An 11,589-nucleotide genomic window follows, 5' to 3' on the forward strand; every position below is an offset into this window, starting at 1 on the left:
GCCTTGAATCATTCGCTGCGCTACATAGACTGCAGGGGTGGCTGCAGTACCGATGAGAGTAACACACTGGCAGTTCTTATCGGTGCGCTCTGCACTGCACTCAATACATGTGGGTGCCACGCCTGAAGAGGCTTTCGCTGCTCACCTCTCGACTGACCTTCAAGACTGCTGAGGCCCTGTCTGTCCTGGATTCGCAGTGCAAGAGAAGCCTGGTTGAGCTCCATATCTTGAGCATTGCTAACATGTCCAACGCAGTCTTCGGTGTACTTCACAGTATGGTGACAACGAATGTCTTCCTGTGCAAGAGAAGCCTGGTTGAGCTGCATATCTTGAGCATTGCTAACATGTCCCACGCAGTCATTGGTGTACATCACAATATGGTGACAACGAATATCTTCCTGTGCAAGGGAAGCCTGGCTGAGCTGCATATCTTGAGCATTGCTAGCATGTCCAACCCAGTCCTTGGTGTACTTCACAATATGGTGACAAATATTTTCCTGTGCAAGAGAAGCCTGGTTGAACTGCATATCTTGAGCATTGCTAACATGTCCAACACAGTCCTCGGTGTACTTCACAGTATGGTGACAATGAATTAATGTCTTCCTGTGCAAGAGAAGCCTGGTTGAGCTGCATGTCTTCAGCATTTCTAACATGTCCAACATAGCCATTGGTGTACTTCACAGTATGGTGACAACGAATGTCTTCCTGTGCAAGGGAAGCCTGGTTGAGCTACATATCTTGAGCATTGCTAACATGTACAACACAGTCCTCGGCGTACTTCACAATATGATGACAATGAATGTCTTCCTGTGCAAGGGAAGCCTGGTTGAGCTACATATCTTGAGCATTGCTAGCATGTCCAACCCAGTCCTTGGTGTACTTCACAATATGGTGACAACAAATGTTCTCCTGTGCAAGAGAAGCCTGGTTGAGCTGCATATCTTCAGCATTGGTAACATGTACAACACAGTCCTCAGTGTACTTCACAATAAGGTGACATCGAATGTCTTCCTGTACAAGAATGCCTGGTTGAGCTGCATATCTTGAGCATTGCTATCATGTCCAACACAGTCCTAGGTGTACTTTACCATATGGTGACAACGAATGTCTTCCTGTCCATGATAAGTGTCAGGCGCCCTGCATTGAAAGACGTGGTGCAGACTAATGCAGCCGTGGACAATGTGAAGAGGCACAACCGGTTCCTCCTCAACAATGCAGCACAGTTAGTGACAAGCATCGATGGAGGGCCAGCAAGGTCTCCCAAACAACACTGCGCTGCCGCGTTCGACGAATTGTGTTGTGCAGCATCGTTGGGGGAACACCTGGTTGCGCTGTCGGGAAAACAAGGGCTCCAGAAATCTCTAGACATGAACAAGGCATGGTGCTATCTGCAGGCCAAATACATGGTCATCATAAGCTTTTGTAATGCCCCTTTTGCCCTTTATTTTCGTATTTCCTTTTTGCTATCCCATGTGTTTCTTTTTTCGTCTTCTTTTTCGCTCTCTTCCTTGTACATTCATCGCATAAATTAAAGCCTGTTAGGCCCTTTACCACCCTCAACTACCTCTGTCACGGAAACTGACTTGCCCAAATATTTTAAATCATTCCGTGTTTGCCGCATGGAAATTGATATACAGGTTGTCGCCACCTGGTTGTGGCCAATCTACCTTATGGGTATGTGCCATCTTATGAGGCCTAGAACAACAACAGCTTTTCCGCATACTCTGCCTTCGGAGCACGCCACCGTGGTTGATCGTATAGTGCGCTCTCAGCAGAACCGGCGCCGACCCTTCTGAAGATCTGTAAGTCAGGGCAGAAAACAGGCGCCATGTTCTTAGAATGACCGCCACGCTTAGAGCAGGGCAGCATGAGCAGCCAAAACCTCTTCCAAGCGTTCCTTCTATCGCTCTTGTGGAAAGAGACCTTCTACCTCTGATATTACGACACAACAAGAATTTTTTCTGACTAGTTGAACCTTGCTTGCAATCATGAGCGACGAGTGCCACTAGCCTTGGCACTGGAACCTCTCGCATGGGCAACGGGGCCTTACCGCCGAGCACTCCTGCTCGGTAGAAGTGTTTCCAGGATGGTGGCTCATCTGCCAGCTAGACTCATGGGACAGGGCTTTGCGGGCGGCGCGATTGGTCTTGACAGAGCTTGAGCTGGGCAAACTGTGTCTACGCTCAAATGGCGACAGGGGTGACTACGTGGCCAGTTACGGTGGTTGCGGCAATGTAAATGACGGTGCTTTCTTCATAACTTGGCTGCCTAGACAACACCATTGCGTTCACCAAGTCCTGGTGTACGAATGAGCCCACACTGACCGGCTGTCCTTCATGTTGTGTATCGGTATGGACCGCCGCCATACCTGAAACGCATTGTACTGCATCCTTGCCACAGACTTCAGCCTGGGAGCAGTTACCTCCAAGGCTTTGGACCACCGCAGTGCCTGCGCAGCCTAGACCTGAGCAACATTCATGTCAGCAACGCCCTTGCACCCGAGGTGGCCGAAGTGCTCAGGGGAAACATGTCGACTCTCCACAGCGTCAAACTGGTCACAAACAAACTGTCTCCAGAATCTGCTGGTATCCTGCTCCTGGCACTAGTCTTGTGTGAGCGACTGGAAGACTTTACCCTCCAGGATAGCACAATGTCTTCTTCCTGCGATTACATGACAGAGGTCTTCAGGAGCAGCAGAGTGATTCAGAAGCTCTACTTAGTGAGCCTATGCGAAGCTGGCATTAGCTACAAGCACTTCAGCTTTCCGAGTGGAGGGAGAGTGTGCCTTGTTTGACATATCGCTTTGCTGCATTACGAGGCATTCTATCACTTCAGCATCTGGTACTTCAAGAAACATCCATTAATGGCACAATGGCAGAGGCATTGGCTCAGTTCTTGACTGAGCATCACTCACTGCAAGCACTGTCAGTGCTAAAGTGCAGTTTTGATGTCAGAGGAGCGAAGTATATTGCCAAAGCGCTATCTACGAATGGCACTTTGGAGCACCTAAACTTGCATAACTGTTCCCTTGAAGCACAAATTTTCAGCAAGTTGTGCTCGGCACTTCCTGTCAACAGCACCCTGAGAAGCCTCGTTCTGCCAGAAATCAGCAGCAGGTTGCTTATTATACAGCAAAGAAATCCCATCCTTGAGCTGCTCAGTCTGGAGTGTCCTGGACGTGTTCAGTTCCGCCTGTTTGAAGACCGGCCCTCTTTATTTGTCGCCAGCCTTGGCACAGATCCTTGGATATGCTGAAAGGTGAAGATATGCCGTGGAAGGTCTGTTGGCGACGTCCTGTGCTCCGTGTGTGACTCGCTAGCCTTGAATCATTCGCTGCGCTTTCTGTACATAGGCTGCAGGGGTGGCTGCAGTACCGATGAGAGTAACACACTGGCAGTTCTTATCGGTGCGCTCTGCACTGCACTCAATACATGTGGGTGCCACGCCTGAAGAGGCTTTCGCTGCTCACCTCTCGACTGACCTTCAAGACTGCTGAGGCCCTGTCTGTCCTGGATTCGCAGTGCAAGAGAAGCCTGGTTGAGCTGCATATCTTGAGCATTGCTAACATGTCCAACGCAGTCTTCGGTGTACTTCACAGTATGGTGACAACGAATGTCTTCCTGTGCAAGAGAAGCCTGGTTGAGCTGCATATCTTGAGCATTGCTAACATGTCCCACGCAGTCATTGGTGTACATCACAATATGGTGACAACGAATATCTTCCTGTGCAAGGGAAGCCTGGTTGAGCTGCATATCTTGAGCATTGCTAGCATGTCCAACCCAGTCCTTGGTGTACTTCACAATATGGTGACAACAAAGGTCTTCCTGTGCAAGAATGCCTGGTTGAGCTGTATATCTTGAGCATTGCGAACATGTCTAACACAGTCCTCGGTGTACTTCACAATAAGGTGACATCGAATGTCTTCCTATACAAGAATGCTTGGTTGAGCTGCATATCTTGAGCATTGCTAACATGTCCAACACAGTCCTAAATGTACTTTACCATATGGTGATAACGAATGTCTTCCTGCCCATGATAAGTGTCAGGTGCCCTGCATTGAAAGACGTGGTGCAGACTAATGCAGCTGTGGACAATGTGAAGAGGCACAACTGGTTCCTCCTCAACAATGCAGCACAGTTCGTGACAAGCATCGATGGAGGGCCAGCAGGTCTCCCAAACAATACTGCGCTGCCACGTTCGACGAATTGTGTTGTGCATTGTGTTGTGTTGTGCATTATGCATAAGACCCAGTTTATTTGTTTTCACAACCCCCACAAGAAAGTTGAATTTTCAGGACAACTTTGTATGCACAAAGAAAACTGTGAGAACTGTGTTTGCAGTAGTTTATGCTGATGTACTGTGGTTACACACCTAGGAATGCATATTGATGAGACATTGTCCTGGACTCACCACATTAACTATGTAGCTAAGAAGCTGATAGCAGTGGGTACATTTTTCTGTAGGCTGAGGTCAGTGTGCAATTTACAATTATGTTTGATGATCTTTAAAGCGCTTGGCGAGTCAGTATTGCGGTATGGAGTAGCAGTGTACGGTTGGGCCTCTAGATCTAGGCTTGATGTCCTCAATAAGATACTGCAGAAATAGCTCAGAACCTGTCATATGGCACTAGTGATCCAAGTATAACTTCAACAGGAGTAATGAGAGATTAGGCATTTTGACTTTTCATAAGTTTCTTGCGTCGATTGTTTTAAATAAAAACTTCGTCCCTAATTCTCTCAAAATTAAAAACACTACACAACGCGACTTACGTGTAGTGGAAAGGTTTGTTTTACCAAGAATGTCTTCATAGTACGGGAAAAAGACCAGAGCATATTACATTCCATTCTGTTTTAATCAATTACCTGTTGAAGTTGCACCTGTGTCTGTATGTAAGGCAAGGAATCTAGCTCAGCAATGGGTTCAAAGCTTAATGATTTAAATGTGTGTGTTTTGACTGTACACTTTGTTCTGAACTAATCAGCGTTCTGTAGGTAGGAGATAAGGTGAAAAAAAAATCTGGGTATTTGTATCAGCTTCCTGCAGGTTTGTGCGAAAACCACCTGTAAAAGTATTCAACGTCTATTGTAAAGTTCATCGTTTTTCTTCGTCTCTGGTTTGTTTTTCTTCATCAAGTGCCTGATGTGCTGTGGAAATATAGCTATGCGTTCATTTGAAATGTGTGGTATATCTGATTTTGCCACTTTGCTGCGCAGCCGTTTAGCGAAAAAGCATCAATGCTTGTGCGAACAGGTTTATTACTATGTAACTAATTTTTGTCAAATAAACATCGTCTCGGGAGATTCCGAATGGGATAGCTTCTTGTGTCGAAATGCTGCTTTATTTTTCTGATGTACCAATCGTCTGCATCATATACTGGTGATATGATTTATTCCAGGTACGCTGTTTTTTCTCTGCTATCACATTTAGTGCAACCAGCTGACATGCTGCTTGTGCTGTTTGTTTTGGGTAAGATTTTATTCATCGTGCTAGAGAGCACTGTTTTGATATTTTTTGTCTTCATATACGCAGAACAGCAGCAATTCACGTCAGCATCAAGCGTGCAGCAGGATTGTTGTGCAGTGCAAGCTTGATGTGGGTCCACAGTGTTCTAGCTCCTCCTTTGCAAAACGAAACGAACACAATTCGCGGGAACAAAATGCGGGCTACAAATCGTATTGCAAGCACCTTCTAAACTAAACGCTTTTGTATCAAAAAAGTATTACTGTTGCTCATTTCTAGACGTTTCTTTACGACATTTGGAAGAGGTATTCTGTAGACTACTTCTAGAAGCCGGATTCTGAAACGTCATTTGACACAGATATTAGACGAGCTGTAAGGCTGATGTAAGACTTTAATGAGCTAAAAACGAGTTTTCCAAACCAGTTTTCTGGCCGTTTTTTTTTTTATTGTGTAAGTAATACTACACCAGGTTTCAGCCTTTCGCGTAGGGGCGGCGCGAGGCACGGTCGACCGCAGATGGGCCCCCATTTCAAGCTGTCGGGTAAGGGCAGCGCGAGGCACAGCGCACAACCACTGATCTCCACTAGGTCGCTGGATGCCGCATTCCCGCTATCCGAGACGAGCGCGCCGTGCTTTTCAGAAGGAACTTGGAAACGGTAGCGGTGGGGACCGATGATTGAGGAGGCGTAGAGTGGAAACGCGCTTCGCGACATCACTGGGTAAATAGGTAAGGTATGTGCGGACATACATAAAAGACTGGGAAAAATTGGCTGTGGCTTAGCTAAGGTTAAGCCTGGATATCTCGAAGCGAAAAGCTCTCGCTGCTTTTCAGCCAACTCCCAAGCTACCACTTCTGGATTGGTGTTTCTGCGCCGTCCGACTGTTGCTTCTTCTCCTTCCATGGCGAGTGTCTGCGCCTGTTCTATGGGCAAGCGCGCTTTATATACCCCTCCTTTCAAATGCGCACTGCACACGGTTGCGGCGAGAGGTCAGACGGTGGCGAGGAGGAGAAGCGACAGCGCACGTGCGCAGTAGCGCGCGGCGGTGGCGAAAGGTCAGGCGACGGAGTCAGCGCACTGCGGCGACAACGGCTGGGGCAGCAGTGGCCACCTGCGCTCCGCGTGACGTCACTTGGTTTCGCGCATGCGAAGCGCAGTGTTGACGAGCCTAGTGAAGCTTTTCGCTTCAAAAGATCCTGCTTTCAAAGGTACGTGAATATATTAAATTTATGTAGCGCTCGTGTCTTTCATGTCAGAGAATGATGCTCCGTTTTGCACTGCCATATGACCGTGCCAGTCTCGTTCGCACGTCTTAGGAGACTTTAAGCAAACTAGCAAACTTTTTCTTTTGAATTATAGATTGTCTTGCCTGCTCGATAGCCATCACGAGATATGGCCTACTGTACAGCCTGCATGCGCACGTGCAAGACCCGAAGGCGCACCGAAAAGGATACTAGAAGCGTGCAGTCCGCATCAACGGTGTACGAACAAAGGTAGTTGGACAGCTTTGCATTTCGCAACTAAGGATTGCCAGCAATAGGAATGAAGCTAAGATTGCAGAGCTGCGTTTGGGTGCACACATCGCCGTCCATGGATCGCTTGTTATGGCAGACCACCTGACGCCGCTCATAGACTGTTTCAGGGGTTCGACTGTTGCGTCCTCGATATATCCATGGGAAGGATGAAGTGCATGGCACTCGTGAACAAGGCACTTTCAAGCAGATGCCCTTGGATGACTTGAGGGGCAAGTTTTTTATCTTGGACGAAAGTACAGACGTCTCTTCGACAAGGGGCTTGCTGTTGTGTGGCAAGAATCTACTCCAGAAAGAGCAACGGAATCGTAACTGCATTCCTGTGCAGTTCCAATTCTGGACGCATCGTCTGAAGGGCTTTTTTGCCGTATGAAAGGCTTCCTCAACAAGTGCAACTTTTCTGTGAATGACTGCATGGGTATAGGACTGATGGGGCTAGTGTGATGTGCAGGCAGCACAACAGTCTGTACACAAGAATGATGGTTTCTGGTTTCTGGGGTTTAACGTCCCAAAGCGACTAAGGCTATGAGAGACGCCGTAGTGAAGGGCTCCGGAAATTTCGACCACCTGGGGTTCTTTAACGTGCACTGACATCGCACAGTACACGGGCCTCGAGAATTTCTCCTCCAAAGAAATTCCAGCCGCCGCGGCCGGGATCGAACCCGCGTCTTTTGGGTCAGCAGCCGAGTACCATAGCCACTGAGCCACCGCGGCGGCGTACACAAGAATGAGGGAACTGAATCCAAACCTCATGTTAGTGAAATGCGTATATTCATCTCGCTTGCAACGAGGCTGTGGATGTACTGCCCACACAGATTGACTACATTGTGCGGGAAACATTTAACTGGTTTTCTCACTGCCCAAAGCGCCAAGAGTTCTATGAAAACATTAATGCTGCAATTAACACTGGATTGGCGCCTAAGAAGTTGATTGGCGTGTGCGCGACGTGTTAGCTTGGCATCTCTGGAGCTCTTCATGCGATTCTCAGCCATGGCTGGAACTTCTATGAAAACATTAATGCTGCAATTAACACTGGATTGGCGCCTAAGAAGTTGATTGGCGTGTGCGCGACGTGTTAGCTTGGCATCTCTGGAGCTCTTCATGCGATTCTCAGCCATGGCTGGAACTTAAAACGCACTTCAATGCTGCAAGAACGACCGAGTGTTGCTACCTAGCCAAAATTCTGAGTGACATACACGATGATGAACAAAACTTTCTGTATGTACAGTTTTTGAGCCTAATCATTGATAATTTTGAAAAACTTAACAAATTGTTTCAGAGTAAGGACCCTGATCCCTCAATGCTTTTTGAAGACTTGAGCTCATTTGTTAAGTGTTTGCTTCAGTGGATTGTTCTTCCCAGTCATGCATCTCCAGATTCCGCTTGAGAAAGCCATTTAATGCATGTTCGAGCCTGCCAGCTGGGAAGTATTTTCCGTGACACCTTAGAAAAATCTTCCCTCAGCGAGGATAACAAGACCGCTATTTTTGAGCAGTGCCATAGATTTTTTTATCGCTTAATTGTATCAAAAGCACCTTGAGGCATCTCCCATCAAATGTGAAGCTGTTAGGTGACCTCCACCTCTTAAATTGCAACAGTATAAGCAAATTCTCTTTTGACGCTCTGTTCAAGGTTTTTGCGAAGTTCATTCACTACCATTACTACTACCTCTTAGACTAATTGAAGCCCATATCAGACTAATAGCAACTACAGGAATGTATTAAACGAATACATAATTGCATTAAGATTTTTGCTAGGGTTAACCTGCGAGAAACAGAGAGAAGCCCTTTAATGAAAAAGCAGAGAATTTAGCAAGCGTCTAAGAATCGCTGGCATGCTACTCTGCATGGGGTAGGGAGTTTGGGAGTTAAAGGCGGAAGGAAAGCGGTGCAGAAAAGGTAAAACAAAACAAAAAGGGGAGAAGATAAAATGCGGTCATTAAATGCTTACTAAGGTGCATCAGCGAGTAATGATTTCACATATGAATTGATGAAGAGCACAGTCCGACATGAGCTAACAAAGTTCACTGCGTGAAGAATGGTTGAGGACAGCATGCAAAGTGAAATTAGAGCTTGTCAATATGCCCAATGTTCTTTGAATATGCAAGTAAAAGGTTCACTGCATGTCTCTTGCCTAGGGCAGGCTAAGGGACCTAAAACACTTTCTATTGTTAGAGGCACTGGGGAGAGCTTCTCCATGCAATGTTCATAGTACGCATGCTCGTCAGCATATGCAGGGCACTCAAGCAGGATATGCTCCACGGTTTCGATCGAGCCGCAGTTGTCACAAAGTGGACTGTTCGTTTGACCGTAATGGTATCGCAAGCCGTTTGTAAATGCAGTGTTCAGGCGAAGTCAGTGATAAAGTGTTTCCAGATGGCAAGGAATTCTGGGTGGGAGTCTTGATCTGAGGTGCGGGTTGACTGAGTGCAGAAATTGGTAGTGATGTGTCGGCAAGCTCCAGAGCCGATACATTTCTTTGGAAGCAAATCTTTTAGCCCTTTGAGACGCATCAGATTTTGTGAAGAGAGTCTGACTATATCTGCAATGTTGGTGGCTTTTACGGGCAGCTTCATCTGCTTTTTAATTGGCCAGAATGTCACAGTTGGTATCCACTTAAATGTTATGCAGAGGCCTGCAACAATAGCTAAATGATATAGATACCTGATGTCGAGAGAAATGGGCCGATTTGTGTTCTTCAGCAGGTTGGACAGGATCTGCACAGATGCTTTGTAGTTGGTAAAGATAACCAATCAGCTGGTGGTTCGGTGCAGGATATAGGAAACAGCTTCCTTAATGCCGTGAAACTCAGCTGTCGTAGCAGATGTCTTCCGCTGCAGCCGGTAAGAGAGGATATGGCTTGTTGAGAGAACATAAAGGCTACAGGAAGAGGTTTCTTGAGTAGTTGAACCGTTGATGAAGATGTGGGTGTGCTGTGTATATTCCTCGGTTAAGTAGGCTAGTGTAGCTTGCAGAAGTGCTTCCTATGGCATGCGGCTCTTTGCATTCACACCTGGAATAAGCTGCTTCACCTTGAGAGGCAAGAGTGTCCCAGGGGAAAGGAAAGAGGCAGTACTTTCAGTGCCTGATTAATAGTGGGGAGGGGCAGGAGCTCTACAGCTTGGCCAAAGCCAGAGTTGCAGTGAGTTGTGGAAACAGTGTAGGAAGTACTTCGTCCCTTGAATGACATGGCGGTTGGCCTGGTAAATGACAGGTGGCACTGCATGTACACTTAGCAGGAAGACAACACCTGTGTAGCTTGCAGGAACGGCGTAGAAAAAAATTAAATATTCTGACAGACTGCAAAGCTATAGACAAGCGTCATGTTTGTAAACAAAGGTGGCGCTGCGGTTGGCAGCGACGCGGGGTGTAGGCAAAAACACAGCATGCCTACACCACGCCAAGCGATGCTGCCTTCAAAACCAACTCGCGTGCGCGCATATTTCAAAGCGTGCGCGTCGCTTGTGGTTAGAAACATTTCTGTTGGTGACCGGAGAGCAGTTCAGCACTTTTTCAACCTGTTCGCCAGACGGAATTATCTGGCGAAGCGCTGCATAGGCTTCCTTCTGCGCTCCTATGTTTGGCAGCAACGGCGCGGCTACGGCGGTGTTGACTTTTTAAATGAAACCGAGAAAGCACGAGGTATACAGGTCTGCAGTCTCAACATCTGGGGCGATACAGCATACCCAATCGCTAAGTGCAAGAAGAAGGACAACGGGATGCACGACGCAAGGCAAGTTTTTCTTATGACGAACCTTTGTGATGTGCCTGCTCTCGTCCAGCCACTTCAGTGCGGAGAACGCTGAACACTACTGGACACTGAAGCCATGTAGTTACTTTAAATGAGTCATGCAAATGCGATCTTCACTGGTAATGTCTGAAAAAATGCTTTTTTATCGCTTGGCTTTGAGAGAGGTGCACAGGCGAATGGATAGAAGTTTACCTTGAGCTGCAACGAAGTTACGTTTGCCCTGCAGAGCTAAATATTTTAAGTCATTCTGATTGCAGGCTTTATTCTGCTTGATAACTGGTTTTTGGTCTGGTATTTGCTGTTTTCGCCGGGTTCTGATTGACCAGTAATTGTAAAGTTCAGGTAAAATGGGAAATAACACTGCATCATTTTGCCGATACCTTAGCGACGTTTAATCGTTTTCTAGGATAGGTGGTGAAAAAACGTACAAGTTGAAGCTCGTGGAAGCGAAGATAAAGAAAAAACTACGAGTCGTATATTCCTACTACCCGACTACAGTGCTGCTTCAAACGTCGTGCTTAGTGGCCCGATGAATGCTGAAGGCGACTGGCAGCAGCTGTTTTTTTTTTTCTTTTCTTTTTTTTTAGCGCGAAGAGATGGCCGGGACGAAGTGCGGGTGTTTGTCGCCTGAAAACGGCCCCAGCTGCGTACAATTTACGGTCACACCCACATGGAATGTCGAGTCCAGACTTCTCATAATGAGAGCCTGACAGAACGCGAACAAGAAGCAGGCGCTGATTCTTGCACTGTTCGCCGCGCAACTGAAGAGCAAACATGCTGATTAAGAGGCACAAACTATCATATTTCGATGCAGAAATGCAATACTAGCCGCGCAGCCGATCCGTCGC

At 47.0% G+C, this 11,589-nt stretch overlaps 1 pseudogene; it reads left to right on the top strand.

Annotated features, from left to right (window-relative positions):
• The first annotated feature begins 107 nt into the window (after window positions 1-107).
• On the top strand, window positions 108-5,209 carry LOC149352640 (uncharacterized; annotated as a pseudogene).
• The last annotated feature ends 6,380 nt before the right edge of the window (window positions 5,210-11,589 follow it).

Source organism: Amblyomma mixtum, chromosome 3 (genome assembly GCF_055824585.1).
Source record: "Amblyomma mixtum isolate Tamu chromosome 3, ASM5582458v1, whole genome shotgun sequence".
In the NCBI taxonomy this organism is placed as follows: domain Eukaryota; kingdom Metazoa; phylum Arthropoda; class Arachnida; order Ixodida; family Ixodidae; genus Amblyomma; species Amblyomma mixtum.